The 15,516-nt window shown below is 38.8% G+C and overlaps 1 protein-coding gene across 1 annotated transcript in view; it reads left to right on the top strand.

Moving 5' to 3' along the window:
* The window catches only part of pde5ab (phosphodiesterase 5A, cGMP-specific, b), a 302,084-nt gene that overhangs the window by 156,630 nt on the left and 129,938 nt on the right, over window positions 1-15,516 (top strand). The window lies entirely within an intron of this gene.

Here is a 15,516-nt window from a genome sequence, read left to right on the forward strand (position 1 = left end):
AGATTGAGATATATGCCCAGTCAACAATTTTCTAAATTAATCATTAAGATAGCACATCTTCCTAACTGTACTCAGAGCCTTCAGCTTTTCTTGTAAGTCATTTGCAACAGTTTTAACTTTAATATCACTACAGCTGAATGGAAATGCAGCAGGAAAGAATCTTTAGTGAACGTGTTTCCATTTGGTTTTCTCATAAGCCTAATGTCAAATTGAATTCCAAAATTCTGACCAATTTCCATACAGAGGAGAAATGAAAAACAACATCAGGTTTCAATAAAAATAGTCTGCAGAGATTGTAATTAGGCAATCTCTCCATGATTTTCAATGATCATTTTTTAATTAAAATAACAATTCAGTCATAATATTCCCACTTCAGGAGAAGATACTTTGTTTGCATCACGACATTTATCAGGAACTATATTCATCAGATTATTAATTTAATTGAGTGTGGTTTTGACATTATTCAGCCACTATACCCTCCTCCTGAATGTATGACTTTCCTTTTAATAAGACTAATGCCAGAGAAAACATTAAATGTCACACCAGAAAATAGTCACATTGGAAAATTCCTTGGGTATCGATTTTCTTTTCAGTGATTCTAATCAGATCCTTCGTTGAAAATAACACATAGTTTTGGCAAGAATTACCAATTCTTCCGCTGTAAATTTATTTTTTTCATCTTATTTTCTGAGTTAATAAAAGCTTTCTAATTGTAGGCTCTACAGAGGGAAGAACTCTGTGCCAAAACAAATTGTTTATGGGAAAATGATGTGTAAGACCATCTCCTGTTGGATATTACAGTCAAAGGAAAAATAAACAGAATTGTTGCTGTCTAAACATGTTAGAGGATGTTGGTTAGAGAGAGTCTCTACAGGTTGGACTCTCAACACTCTCACTCAGCCAACGTAGAACATTCAGTTCTAGTGAAAGGTCATTGAGACGCCTTCTTTCTCCACAGATGCCGCATCACAAGTTGAATGCTTCCAACATTTTCTGTTTTTATTTCAGATTTCAAGCATCTGCACTATTTTATTTTTGGACCATTAGTGTATTGTTGTTCTGCATGTCAGTGTAGTTCAAACACAGAAACATAGAAAATCAAAGATGTAGACTATTCAAACTTTTGAGTATAGCAGTTGGAACATTATGTTGAGATTGTACAGAATTTTGGTGAGGCCTCTTCAGGAGTACTTTGTTCAGTTCTGGTCTCCCTGTTATAAGGAGGATATTAAGCTGGAGAAGGTTTAGAAGAGATTTACCAGGATGCTGCCCAGAATGAAGGGTTTAAGTTATTAGGAGAGGTTGAATAGGCTGGGACCTTTTTTCACTAGAGTGCAGGAGTTTGAGAGGTGACCTTATAGAGGTTTATAAAATAATGAGGGCATTGATAGGGTTAATGGTCGGTATCGTTTCCCAAGAGTGGGTAATTTCAAGGTTAAGGGACATATTTTTAAGGTGAGAGGAAAAAGATTTTAAAAGGGGAGGGGAGTTCTTTTACACAGAGACTGGTTTGCGTGTGGAATGAATTTCGGAGGAAGTGGTGGATGTGGGTACAGTTACAACATTTCAAAGACATTTAAATAAATATATTAATAAGAAATGTTTGGAGGGAAATGGACCAAGTCCAGGTGGATGGGATGAGTTTAGTTTGGGATTGTAGTCAACATAGACCAGCTGGACTGAAAGGTCTATTTCTGTGCTGTATGACTCTATAAGTCTATGTTTATGATTCAAGTCTACTCCATCATTCAATGTGATCATGGCTGATCATCCAACTCTGCACCCTGTTTCTGCATTCTTCCCATACTCTGATCCCTTTGATCTCTTTAACCCTAAGAACTATATCTAATTCCCTCTTGTAAACATGAATATGCTTTCAAATCAGTCAAAGCTCACAAAATAGATTGGAAAATTGATTAAGATTTAAGAAGTGCAGGTCCTGAGCAGGGTGTATAAGACGTTGGTGGTTGCAATACAGTTTGGAAACAATATGAGGTATAATTTATCCAAACATAGCCACACCCATTTTAATAATAACCTCAATCAAGCCTATCACTAGTAATTACACACCTTATTTCCAAATATCTGTATTTCCAAAGTTTATTGTACTTCAGAGCTGCCATATTTGAGAATATAGTTCACTGAATACCAATTCTACCTTTTCATTACATTTCTAATATGGATAAAATTTGAATGCCCTACAAAAAAAAAGAAAAACATTGAATGCTACTTCAGTGGATTATTTGCTATCATTTGCATAGTCTTTTTCAAATATGTAGGTTTCTGCAGTATTTCCAATTTGTGTTACTTTCTCATTTTCTGTTGACACTCTTCCCAGTTGTTTAATTCTCCTTGTTATTTTGAAAGACTCTTGACTTGTTGGTTTCTTGTTTGATATAGTTTCCCCGGCTGTTGTTTGCTGCTCTATTTTAATGAGCGAATGTCCAGTACTATATTATTGGTACGTGCTGTGATTACAAATCAAGAAATTGTGCACTCCTGAAGCCAACTGGATGGAAAATTAAGAGCCGGGGGGCACAGTTTCCCGCATGTGCCAGAAACACTGACTTAGAAAGCCTGCTCAATACTGCTTCTTGGCTTTTTCTCTGTTTCTTTCCTTTTCAGCATGTGCCAGCCTCGTTCCTTTCACTTTTGATTCTTAATCATTTATATTAAGCATCTCTCATTCCTCTCCTAATATTTTTTTGCTCCTCACATCCAACTCTCAGTTTGTGTATCAAAGGTAATGGATTTCAAGGTATTGTCCAAGACCCAATCTTCAGGTATTCAATATGACTTTCCCACAGCATAATGTGAAGTGGGTGGATGTGTGGCATTTGGTTGCATGGTTTTCATTATCATTAACAACTCCTGAAGCAGTCTCTTTCTACATACAGGAAGACCTAGACGACATTCAGCATGGCTGACAAATGACAAGTGACCTTTGTGATACATGACTCCCAGACTGTCACCAACTGCAACAAGAGAGAACCAAACCATTTCCCCTTGCCAAATAATGTCATGGAGCCAACTATAAGGTGTGAAAGGGGTGATTTAAATGCCTAGACACACAAGAGTCTAATAGCAGGAGATAGTAGTGAGACCAAGGAGGCTGCATTAAAAGCAGGAAATTTGCAATTTAAGTATAATTCAGGCAGGAATAGCTTATTAAGGCTGCAGGCACCACACTTTATTTGAGAGATTCATTTGAAAGGATGGGCATTGTTAATTATGTTGTGAAATGCAAAAAGTCATTCTCTTTTGCCTGTGAGAAGACAGGAAATCTCCACTTTATCTAGAAAAGTTGGAAAACCCACACTTTTGCTGCTGAATGTGGAAAACCAATATTTTGATGAGAAAATCTCCAGTAAATAGTAAAGAGAGACAGTGTTGTTGTATTACAGAGTTAGAAACCTTTAAGACAAGGAAAGTAAAGCAACATTACTGTATTGAAAATGTAAGAATATACTTCTGAAAAAGTTGGTATAATACAAAATTAAAAGCTTTTAAAGCAAGGAATAAAAGTAGCATTGAGAAATGGTGGAAGTAAAAAAGATTTAAGTAAGAAGAATGAATAATCATATAAGGAAGAAATGACGAGATAATATAGCCTGTCAAATTTAATATCCGAGATGGGCCAAATCAAACACAATACTCTACAGACTGGTAAAAAAACAGTTCTTAAGATACAGAAATGCTCTTTCCACAGAAACAGTAAATCACAAGTTCAACAAGTAAATATCTACTGTATTCAATGAGATCCACAGCAGATAATGTTGTAGGTATAAAGAACCTAGATACCTTGGAGAAGATTCTACATCATTCGACAGTTCCTTTAGTTCAAGAACAAACAAAGTGCTTGAAAGAGCAAGATTTAACGGAAGAGTTCAGTATTCAGGGGAATCCATTCATTCACTTGCTGAGGGTCTTCTCTCCAAGATGATCCTCCTCTGCCTGAACTTCCAAGTTTGAGGGAGGGCGGCAGGATGGAGTGGCAGGACCTGGCCTCCTCTACAATGTCCTCAATGTGTGTGTCTGGTTCCTCCTCAAACTGAGTACTTTCTCACACCTTGCTGCCTACTTGTGAAGTGATCCTCCTTCCCCTGTCACCATAGCATCAGTGCTGAGGATGGATGTCTCTCCAGTGGTCCTGGCTATTCATGGCAGCTATCATGGAGGCAGTCAGTCACATGACACAATGCGCTGGTGCAGTGTCTGAGCCAATGAGGGCCATTGTGTCCCACATACCTGCCTGCTGCTCATGATCCTACCTGTGTTTATGAATCCTCCAAAACAAAATTGACGGTCCTCAAATTTGCAAGATTCAGGCTTGGGTTCCGTACCTTGAGCGTCATTAAAATAATATGGGAGGCTAAGTGGGAACTTAATGTGATGATCACAGTTGCAGAACAAAGAGAAACGTTCATGAAAGCAATCACCCGATTTGTGTTTGGTCAACAAAGTGCACATTGCAATTATAAGATAAAGTATACCAGATTGAAAAAAAGAGTTCAGGTAAATTGCTGTTTCATCTGGAAAGAATATCTGAGGTCTCAAACAGTGGGAAGTGAAGCAATAGTTATTAGTTATCACATTGAATTAACAAGATCACAGCTTGGTTATGACAATAATCATAGTGTAAAGGGAACAAAATTATATTCCTCATCTCTTGCTGATAATCTTTATTACAGCTATGTTTGCAATTTCAAAACATGTCACTCATGGTTTGAAATTTTCCAATTCTTGTTTGCTTAAAAGATTTCTAGGCTTTGAGCCTAGTTACCTGATAGCCATGCATCCAAACTAAGAAAAGGGAAGGCAGACAGACACACAAATACTAGTCCATCATTTTGATATCTGTGTATGGATTTGATTTTGTCTCTTTGTCTGCATGGATTTTGTTGAAGTGTTCTGTATTTTTCTTCCAATTTCTTGCACATTGTCATAGTTGTATCTCACAGTCAGCAGGTTGCCTCTCATTCCTTACAGCTGTTACACCTCTTATTAATTCCAATGCTCCTGCTCATTCCTTAGTCCTTTGGATTATTCAGAAGACAACCACTACACAAGACAAAGCTCTGGAATATGCAGCACTGCACTGCATTGCCTGAGGCACTCACCATATGATATCTGCGGTTATACCTAGATTGACAGGGCATCAGTAGTGCACATTATGCTGAAGAGCATTAATTGCCAAGGGCATTTGGGACTGTAACAGGTCGTATTTAAAATTTATTTAGCATCAAGACCAATACCTGTGGTGTCGATGGGATTCAGAACTGGGCGCTGCTTGTGGGATAATCTTTTCCATTGTCCATTGGAGATTGGGAGATCTGAAAGCCCATTATTGCCCAATTGCTGGCAAATGTAACTAACTCTAATGTGAGGGTGTTATTGGTTGCTGTTTCACCAGCTAAACCTCGCTCTGAGTCCCCAAAGGAGCAAAGAAAGAAATGTGCAAGAAGAATTGAAGTGTGCTCTCTAAAATATAAGAGTAAAATATTAATGAAAGCATTTAATCAAAGACAGCTGGCAAAGAGTTGACAAGAATGAGAAAATATAGAATATAACAATGTGATTTGAACAACAACTATTTAATAGATTTGTTTCTTTAACTAACACATAGTAACCCTGAACAGCAATTTAATCTTTACATAGTTAATAATCAGGATAATTGAAGCAAAACAACAGGAGGATACCATTAACACCCATTTCCTCCATTTGTTAAAAGTGATGGTGAAAGATTAAATAACAACTAAAGTGGATGGGGGTGCCGTTTCTTGACCCCATCCTACCAACTAGTTGAGAAAGAATTGACATAAAGGAAAATATTATTGGAAAACTACTAAGACATAAAAGTCTGTATCTCACCTAATTGCTATGGTAGTGATGATCAAACATTGTACCAACATTTTGTCCTGTGCTAACATGAAAGTATACACATTACACAAACATAAACTTTCTGTTTATCTGGAAATGTTTTGGTACCTTGCTGATTGTTAAGCATCTTGATGGATTTTCGTTTGTGTTAGGCGTTTTAACAGAGAATAATAGTGGAGCCAAGTGCAGACAACTTTTAGTATGCCAACAGAGATACACACTACTGTCTGGGATGCTCAGTGGCTGAGATGTTGTTTTGGTACTTGACATAAGATAAGGAGACTATGATAATTGCGTTAAAGCATTTGGAATCTATATACAAAGAAATGTGAATACCTGTATAACAAATAGTCTCAAGTGCGGTGTTTAGTGATTCTAATTTTGGCAATCAGTCTATTATAGGAATATTGTTGTACAAAGAGATATTTTGCTTTCTACTCTCCTTTGCACAGCCTACTCCCGCAAAAATCATAATTGGTCATAATTGTGACCATAGTCATAAGCTGGTCTTCCAAAAGCATAAGGCTACCTTATCTTTCTACCCATGTGTGACCTGGAAATCTTGTCCAGAATCTCTATCTACCCTTACAGTTCTTCAGTCTCTGCCAAAAAATAAACTTTTATAAAAGGGCAAGAATATAAATTATATCAATGAGTTGAGAAAATTCACTGAAGGGAGTTAATTTTAACATTAAAAATGGGAGGTTTGGTGTTAAGAAGTAACAGTTTTAAAATTTCAAATGTGGCCACACTGTTCTCTTCTAATTTTAATGGACAGCCAATCTTTGCCAAAAGGTAAGTTGCCTATTTAAATATCAAGCTGGGGCTCTCAGACCTTAAGAAAGCCAGCAATTAAAGGGAATGGAGGATTCTTCCTGAAAAAATGCCTTTGAACAATCTTTCTCTATCAGGAGCATCAGGGGTGCTGCCTCCCAGCCTTAAATAAAATAATAAAAGGAGAAAGAGAGGATGGGGATGAACAGTCTGAACATACAGAAGGTAGAGAAAGATCAACCACTCAACAGTACTGAGGTGGCAGCAGCACTTCATCATGTAACACCAGTCACCTGCTCAGATACTGGAGGAAATAGTAACTCATGAGATAGTTCCTTAAAGGGCAAGTTTGCAGATGGCTTCTATTGAATAGAATTTTGGTGAAGACTTTAATAGGAAAGAATGCAAGAGAACCCTCAAGATGCATTGGCAGGCCGGTCAGACGGCTGTCTGGGAGCATGGAGGAGTCTACCTCCAATGTGATGCATAGCATTGATTAGAGCTCGAAACCCAGACTTTCTACAGTGGAGGGGATGGACAACTGCACTACATCACTGGCAGCCACGACCAGAACAGAGCATCCAGTGGTTAATGTCTCAGCTTCCACTGCAGTATGATTAGAGACCACCCAATGTCTCAGTGCTGCTTTTGAATCTCTGATGAAGGTCACTGCTCTACAGGCACAGATCTATGCAATTGGAGCTGAGGGTCTCTGTGCTGAATAGGCCACTTATAGCAATCCATATGCGATTTGCAGATTACTCAGATTACAGAAATATTTTGGTTACACATTGAAGATTTGTACTACCAAGGACAAGTTCTGTGGCACTATCTACCATTGCTCCCCAGATACCTAATGCATCGCTGATGACTTCCTGCTTTGTCATGTTTGCAGGGGAGTTCCCTTTAGACATTAGGAAACTCTTATACAATGAAATCCTGAAATCCTGAAATCCCAGATGGTCATACGAAGCCAAGATTTCATATTTGGGCAACACCAGAATAGCCTTGCATGTCACTCAGCAAAGACCACCAGGTAGACAAAGAGATTGGAATGACAATATGGAGATTGAATCTGCTGTTTTCTTTCAGTATCATAGTAAAGGTGTTCCCACCATGACTTCTCCAACAGTAGCTGCTGAGAATATGTTTTCATTTGAGGGTGAGCAGTGAAATGAGGAGCAATACAGAACAACAGTTACTAACAAATCATTTACAGAATTCAGGAGGAACTGCTTTGCAAGGTGAGTAGTTGGAATATAGAATTGTATCCACAAAGATTAGTTTAAACAAATAGCAACTGCTAACAGGGATTGACAAAGTAGACAGAGAGAGGATGTTACTTCTTGTGGGGCAATCTGAAAAGAGAGATCATAGTTTTAGGATAAGAGCCAGCACATTCAAAACAGAGATGAGCAGGAGCTACTTCTCTTTAAGTGTCATGAATGTGTGGAAATCACTAACCCAGAGTCCGGTGGATGTCGGGACATTGATTAAATTTAAGGAGGAGATAGATAGGCTTTTAATTAGTAATGAGTTGAAGGGTTATGGAAAGTGGGCAGGAAAAGTGGAGTTGGAGTTAAGCTGAAATCAGCCATGATCATGGCACAGCAGGCTCAAGGGGCAGCAATTGTCTACTCCTGCTCCTAGGTCTTGTGCTGTTATGTTCTTTTAAGGAGAAGTTAGATAAACATATGACCAGGGAAAGATATACAGTCATCTTGATGAAAGTGATGTTGCGCCTGCCACACAGTGTGTTTTAATTCTTATACCAACGAAAGAACTGTGAGTCAACTCTTCATAATAAAAGAAATATTTATTTATTTAATACAATTAATACAATAACAACAATACACTGTAAACTTATAATTTATTCTACAAATTTATCTGTGCTTTAACTTAACTCTGAATGATCGCATACCACCACACCAGAACTTGGCCTTCTCCCCACGGTTTCAGCGGTGTCTTCTCTTCCCAATGGTTATTCTCGAGTTACAGTCCAGAGCATGGTATTGCAGAGATTCTTATACTCCAAAATCTCCACTTCCTTTTCGCATGGGTCTTGAGTGTCCTGCAATAGATCGATCCAGCTCGATCACCCTGACCAATCGGACCCAACCATTCTTTGGTACATTGCTCAACTAGGCGAAAGTGAGGACTGCAGATGCTGGAGATTAGAGTCGAGAGTGTGGGGCTGGAAAAGCACAGCAGGTCAGGCAGCATCCGATTTTCATGCTCCTCAGATGCTGCCTGATCTGCTGTGCTTTTGCAGCACCATGCTCGACTCTTTGGTATGTTGATAGTAGGGTGGCCCTTAGACGTCTGTTCCTAGAGGTGCTGGGTGCACGTAGCCTCCTCCAAATAAGGATGTGAGGTACCTCCGTGTCTGGTACACACTCGGTGTTTCCGATCACCCTGAGGATGATGTCCATTGCCTCCATTCAAACCCAAATTAGTGTGTGTATTGTAGGGTGTACAACTACCAAGTTAGTTGCAAACTGTGTTGGTGGCTGCAGCCTGAATTCTGCAGTATTGTTTACTCATACAGTCGCTTTAGTCAAGGCTGGGTACCATTTCCCAGCATGCTTTAATCATTGTCCATCTTTTGTAACTCCATGATCAGTTCATCATTTTCCACCATAAGTTCATTGTATTGAGCAGCCTGTCCAGTCACAGTGATGTGGAAAAATTTCTTCTGTAGTGTAAACACTGACACAGACCAGTTGCACCAAATTTAAGAATTCAATGTAAATACAAGGATTTCTTGATTATTCTGTATGGATACACTCAGATAGATTGAATGACATCTCTCATCCATCATCTTGAGACCTTGTAATGTGTCACAAATAAGATTAGAAGATTTAAGTCATTTAAAAAAAGATAACTAGATATGTAATACCCAAAGGATATTAATAATGTTACTTTAAGAATATTTTGAAATCAATGATCCACATCTGTATAATCTACTTAAATGTATAATCAGAGATAACAGAGCAGTAATGCAAAGACTTAAAGAAAGTAAAATATCCAACCTACGCAATTTACAGTTCTCTGTGAATGCTTCATTAATATGATTCTATTAATAATACACCAGGGATGACTAGCAGTCATGAGCCATATGTGTGATGGAAAATGTGGCTTTTTGAATGTTTTGTTTAGCTGTCCAATGCACCTGCCCCAATAACAGATGCAATTATAACAAAGTGCAAGATCATCTACAGCAAGCGTCATTTCCTTCTGTTCTGATTGAACTAATTTATATTTACCTTTTAACTAAATTACTGCTAATTCTATGGTTACATATGTTACAAGGTGCAAAGAAAATATTGTTAGTATTCCTGTGCCAGTTATTTTCTTAATTTAAACTTTCAGTGAGCTGCAGCAAAGTAAACTGCATGAGAAAAAAGCTTTTAAAATTAGTTACAATGGGTTACAGCTGTTAAATCTTTTAAGTTTACAATCTTTAATAACAAAACTCAGTTAAATTACAATCAAGCACACCCGTAAGTCTACAGTTTGTTACAGTTCTGTTCTTTTTCTCCCACTTTAACATTTACAAATATGCCCAGAATTCATAACTATATTACAAGATGAGACTATAATCAATGCCCTATCAAGCTGCTAATCTGAGATGCTATGGAAAAAGGATTTAGAATGAATAATGTTCCCAAGCTACAAATTGAAAATCTTCATCCTTTTTTCAGATATCTCTCCATCAAAACTTGCCTGTGTTTTAATGTGGACAGAATAAAAAGTAAATCTAAATCCTGAACTATATAGTTAAAACAAGTATTGGCTTTTTGATTTAAGAAAATCGGAGGTGTTATTCGAAAAATATTGACTTTTTATTTCATGCCCGTTCTTGTGGTAAACCACATTGAAAATAGTGTTTGGGATCTGGGGTTCATCAATCAGGATGATTTTCCAATTAATCAAAGAGTATGAAAAATTGAATTTTGAATTGCATTCTACTTCAAGATCTAAACAATGATTAAGAATAGAAACAAGATGCTTTAGAAATATTTACTAAATATCAGGTAATATATTAAACTTGGAAGTTTTTTTTACAACAGAAAGTAGAATGCTGGTTTTCACTGTTATACATTACTGGTCAATATGTTAATGACCCAATTCTACATTTTTGCCACACATCTGGTCTGAGGTAAATAAGGAATGAGACAATTATATTAAACCCAGGGTACATAGAGACTATTCTGTCTTACCCAGAGTTGGGTAACTCTTTTGTAGTTTTTTTTAAACTAAGTACCATTTAGAGGGGAAGTTCCAAATTCTCTTGATAATTGAAATGGTTTTAACTGCAAATGTGTAAACAATGTTGGTGGACGATTCTGGAATCGACACTTTTAAATCTTTCTGGAATGATTTTGAATTCAACTATTTTAACGTAAATGCACCTCATTTTCCTCAGGGAAATCCCCCTTTCAGCTTTTATGCAACCTCTCTGAAGTCCAACAGCAGAGAAAATGTGAGTAAACATCATAAGAATAGAAGACCAACGTATCTTTCTCTGAAAGAGGAAAAAAAGTAAAATTCAGTCACCTGAATAAAAGATTGTATTAATTAGGCAAAGAGATGTCGTCATTTAATATGGAAGAATAGTGGGAAGAGAAAAGTGAGAGAGAGGTAATGTGATGATATTAAGTTGAGAGAGAGAGAGAAAAAACGAGAAGTTTAAAGCAATTATCATGCCCAGTCATGATTTGGAGATGCTGATGTTGGACTGGGGTGTTCAAAGTTAAAAATCACACAACACCAGGTTATAGTCCAACAGGTTTAATTGGAAGCACTAGCTTTCGGAGCACTACCCCTTCATCAGGTGGTTGTGGAGTATAAGATTGTAAGACAGAATTTATAGCAAAAGTTTACAGTGTAATGTAACTGAAATTATATCTAATTATTATATATAATTTCAGTTACATCACACTGTAAACTTTTGCTATAAATTCTGTGTCTTACAATCTTAAACTCCACAACCACCTGATGGAGGAGCAGCGCTGTAAAAACAGTGCTTCCAATTAAGCCTGGTGGACTATAACCTGGTGTTGTGTGATTTTTAACATCATGCCCCTGGCATATTGTAAACTTTGAGTCAATACCTTTGAACATCAGACACAAATACATTATTCAGAAGGCTGCCACAAATAAGTGTCTTTTGGGTTTTGGGATTACAGATAGGGTCAATTCTCTTGCAAATAATTAATTAAATATGGATGAAACTGAACAACACCTCACAGCCATCTATAGCTCAAGACAAAAAGATTGTGGAGTGTCCAGTCTGAATGACTCCATGTTTCATGTGGCACCAAAAGAAAGATCAAATTTCCATGGCCACTATCAACATCCTATTGTATTCTGGTGGCCTTCACATCAACACCAGACACGCTGGGCCTCTGAAGTGTTAACCCATAACAGAAGATATTAAATAAACAGCTTACTTGAAAATATGTTTAACTTGTGAAAAGTCATATGGTGAGATTTTTTTGTGAGAATCCAAAAAGAAAGAAGGACTCTTCCCCAACCTATTTGAATTTCAAGTTCACTTGAGAGCTAACATCAGAAATCATAAGTAAGCAGAGACTGAGTCAAGTGTAATCTATAGAAGTCCATTATCTTTTAACTGTATTCAATCTGTTTATGGGTGTATGACTGCGTGTGTATGGTATGCATGAGATTGAGTGTGGGACACTGCACTAATTTTTTGAGTGTCAGACAAAAAGATTGTGGAGTGTCCAGTCTGAATGACTCCATGTTTCATACGGCACCAAAAGAAAGATCAAATTTCCAATTTCCAACTCTAATTTATGGTTAGAGTGTGAGAGTCAATCACCTTTTTTAACCTTATAAAGGCTAGCTACTGCACAATATATTCGCAACACCCCCCAAGGGTAATGAAGTACACATCTATTACCATATGAGAGCAAATACATTATGCCTATGATGCAAGATAGAATTGAGGAAAGGGGTTAAGACTAAAGGAATGAAAGACAGAGGTAAAGGAAAAAAAAGTGAGAGATGGGGAAAGAAGAAAATTGAAAAAGAAGAAAACAAGGAAGATAATAGACAGAAAAACATCACAGGAGTGAGCATAAATGAAAAAGTGGCAATGAGGAAGAATACAGAGGACTGACTATCGGGAGAAACAAACAAGAAAGACAAACAAAAGGGTAACGAAGGTGAGAATAGGTCCCCTCAAAGAGCAGCAAGGTGGACTTTTTGTGGAGCCGCAGGAGATGGGGAGATACTAAATTAGTATTTTGCATCAGTATTTATTGTGGAAAAGGACATGGAAGGTACACAAGGTGGGGAAATAGATGGTGACATCTTGAAAAATGGCCATATTACAGAGGAGGAAGTGCCGGATGTCTTGAAATACATAAAAGTGGCTAAATCCCCAGGACCTGATCAGGTGTAGACAAAGGTGAGGACTGCAGATGCTGGAGATCAGAGTCAAGATTAGAGTGGTGCTGGAAAAGCACAGCAGGTCAGGCAGCATCCAAGGAGCTGGAAAATCGACGTTTTGGGCAAAAGCCCTTCATCAGGGATGAGGCAGGGAGCCTCTGGGGTGGAGAGATAAATGGGAGGGGGGTGGGGCTGGGGAGAGGGTAGCTAATTGGATGGAGGTGGGGATGAAGGTGATAGGTCAGAGGGGAGGGTGGAGTGGATAGGTGGGAAGGGAGATAGGCAGGTAGGACATGTCATGAGGATGGTGCTGAGCTGGCAGATTGGTATTGGGGTAAGGTGGGGGAAGGGGAAATGAGGCAACTGGTGAAGTCTACATTGATGCCCTGGGGTTGAAGTGTTCCGAGGCAGAAGATGAGAAGATCAGGTGTACCCGAGAACTCTGTGGGAAGCTAGGGAAGTGATTACTGGGCCTCTTACTCAGATATTTGTAGCATAGATAGTCACAGGTGAGGTGCCGGAAGACTGGAGTTTGGATAACATGATGCCACTGTTTAAGAAGGGTGGTAAGGATAAGTCAGGGAACTATAGACCAGTGAGCCTGACGTTGGTGTTGGGCAAGTTGTTGGAGGGAATCCTGAGGGACAGGATGTACATGTGTTTGGAAAGGCAAGGACAGATTAGGATAGTCAATATGGCTTTGTGTGTGGGAAATCATATCTCACAAATTTGATTGGATTTTTTTGAAGAAGTAACAAAGAGGATTGATGAGGGCAGAGCGGTAGATGCGATCTAGATGGACTTCAGTAAGGCATTCGACAAGGTTCCCCATGTGAGACTGGTTAGCAAGGTTAGAGCTCATGGAATACAGTTCTATTTGGATATAGAACTAGCTCAAAGGTAGAAGACAGAGGGTGGTGGTGGAGTGTTGTTTTTCAGACTGGAGGCCTGTGACCAGTGGAGTGCCACAAGGATCAGTGCTGGGTCAACTACTTTTCATCATTTATATAAATAATTTGGATGCGAGCATAAGAGGTATGATTAGTAAGTTTGCAGATGACACCAAAATTGGAGTGTAGAGGACAGCGAAGGAGGTTACCTCAGATTACAACAGGATATTGACCAGATGGGCCAATGAGCTGAGAAGTGGCAGATGGAGTTAATTTAGATAAATGTGAGGTGCTGCATTTTGGGAAAGCAAATCCAAGTAGGACTTATACACTTAATGGTAAGGTCCTAGGGAGTGTTGCTGAACAGAGTCCTTGGAATGCAGGTTCATAGCTCCTTGAAAGTGGAGTCGCAGGTAGATAGGATAGTGAAGAAGGCATTTGGTATGCTTTCCTTTATTGGTCAGAGTATTGAGTACAGGAGTTGGGAGGTCATGTTGCGGCTGTACAGGACATTGATTAGACCACTGTTGGAATATTGCGTGCAATTCTGGTCTCCTTCTTATCGGAAAAATGATGTAAAACTTGAAAGGGTTCAGAAAAGATTTACAAGGATGTTGCTAGGGTTGGAGGATTTGAGCTATAGGGAGAGGCTGAATAGGCTGGGGCTGTTTTCCCTGGGGAGAAAGTGAGGTCTGCAGATGCTGGAGATCAGAGATGGAAATGTGTTGCTGGAAAAGCGCAGCAGGTCAGGCAGCATCTAGGGAACAGGAGAATCGACGTTTCGGGCATTAGCCCTTCTTCAGGAATGTTTTCCCTGGACCGTCGGAGGTTGAGGGGTGACCTTATAGAGGTTTATGAAATCATGAGGGGCATGGATAGGATAAAGAGACAAAGTCTTTTCCCTGGGGTGGAGGAGTCCAAAATTAGAGGGCATGGGTTTTGGGTGAAAGGGGAAAGATATAAAAGAGACCTAAGGGGCAATGTTTTCATGCAGAGGGTGGTACGTGTATGTAATGAGCTGCCAGAGGAAGTGGTGGAGGCTGGTATAATTGCAACGTTTAAAAGGCATTTGGATGGGTATATGAATAGGAAGGGTTTGGAGGGATATGGACAAAACGCTGGCAAATGGGACTAGATTGGGTTGGGATATCTGGTCGGCATGGACGGGTTGGAGTGAAGGGTCTGTTTCCGTGCTGTACATCTCTATGTGTCCATAAGTAAGCAAGCAATTACTGTATCGCGAAAAGGATGATGAAAGGAAAATAGTCACAAAATGAGAGCTATTGGGAAGAATGAAGCAAAAATGCTGTGAAAGAGAGGGTGAGCAAAATTGAGTCGGAAAACGAGAGAAAAGGAATGAACTTTCGAGGCGAGATGAGAAATCAAAGAACATAGGTAATACAACAACGACAGAGACTGAGAGAATGGCAAAGGCAAGGACAGAAAGGTGAGCACTTTGAGATAGATATTGTGTCAAGAGGGAATGAAAGTGAACAAAGGACTGAGGGAACATACAGACATATAAACATTTGAATTAAGAGTGCTGGCAGAC

The sequence above is a fragment of the Chiloscyllium plagiosum genome, unplaced genomic scaffold (genome assembly GCF_037043375.1).
Source record: "Chiloscyllium plagiosum isolate Xiang-an unplaced genomic scaffold, Cpla_swu_hap1 HiC_scaffold_1, whole genome shotgun sequence".
In the NCBI taxonomy this organism is placed as follows: Eukaryota; Metazoa; Chordata; class Chondrichthyes; order Orectolobiformes; family Hemiscylliidae; genus Chiloscyllium; species Chiloscyllium plagiosum.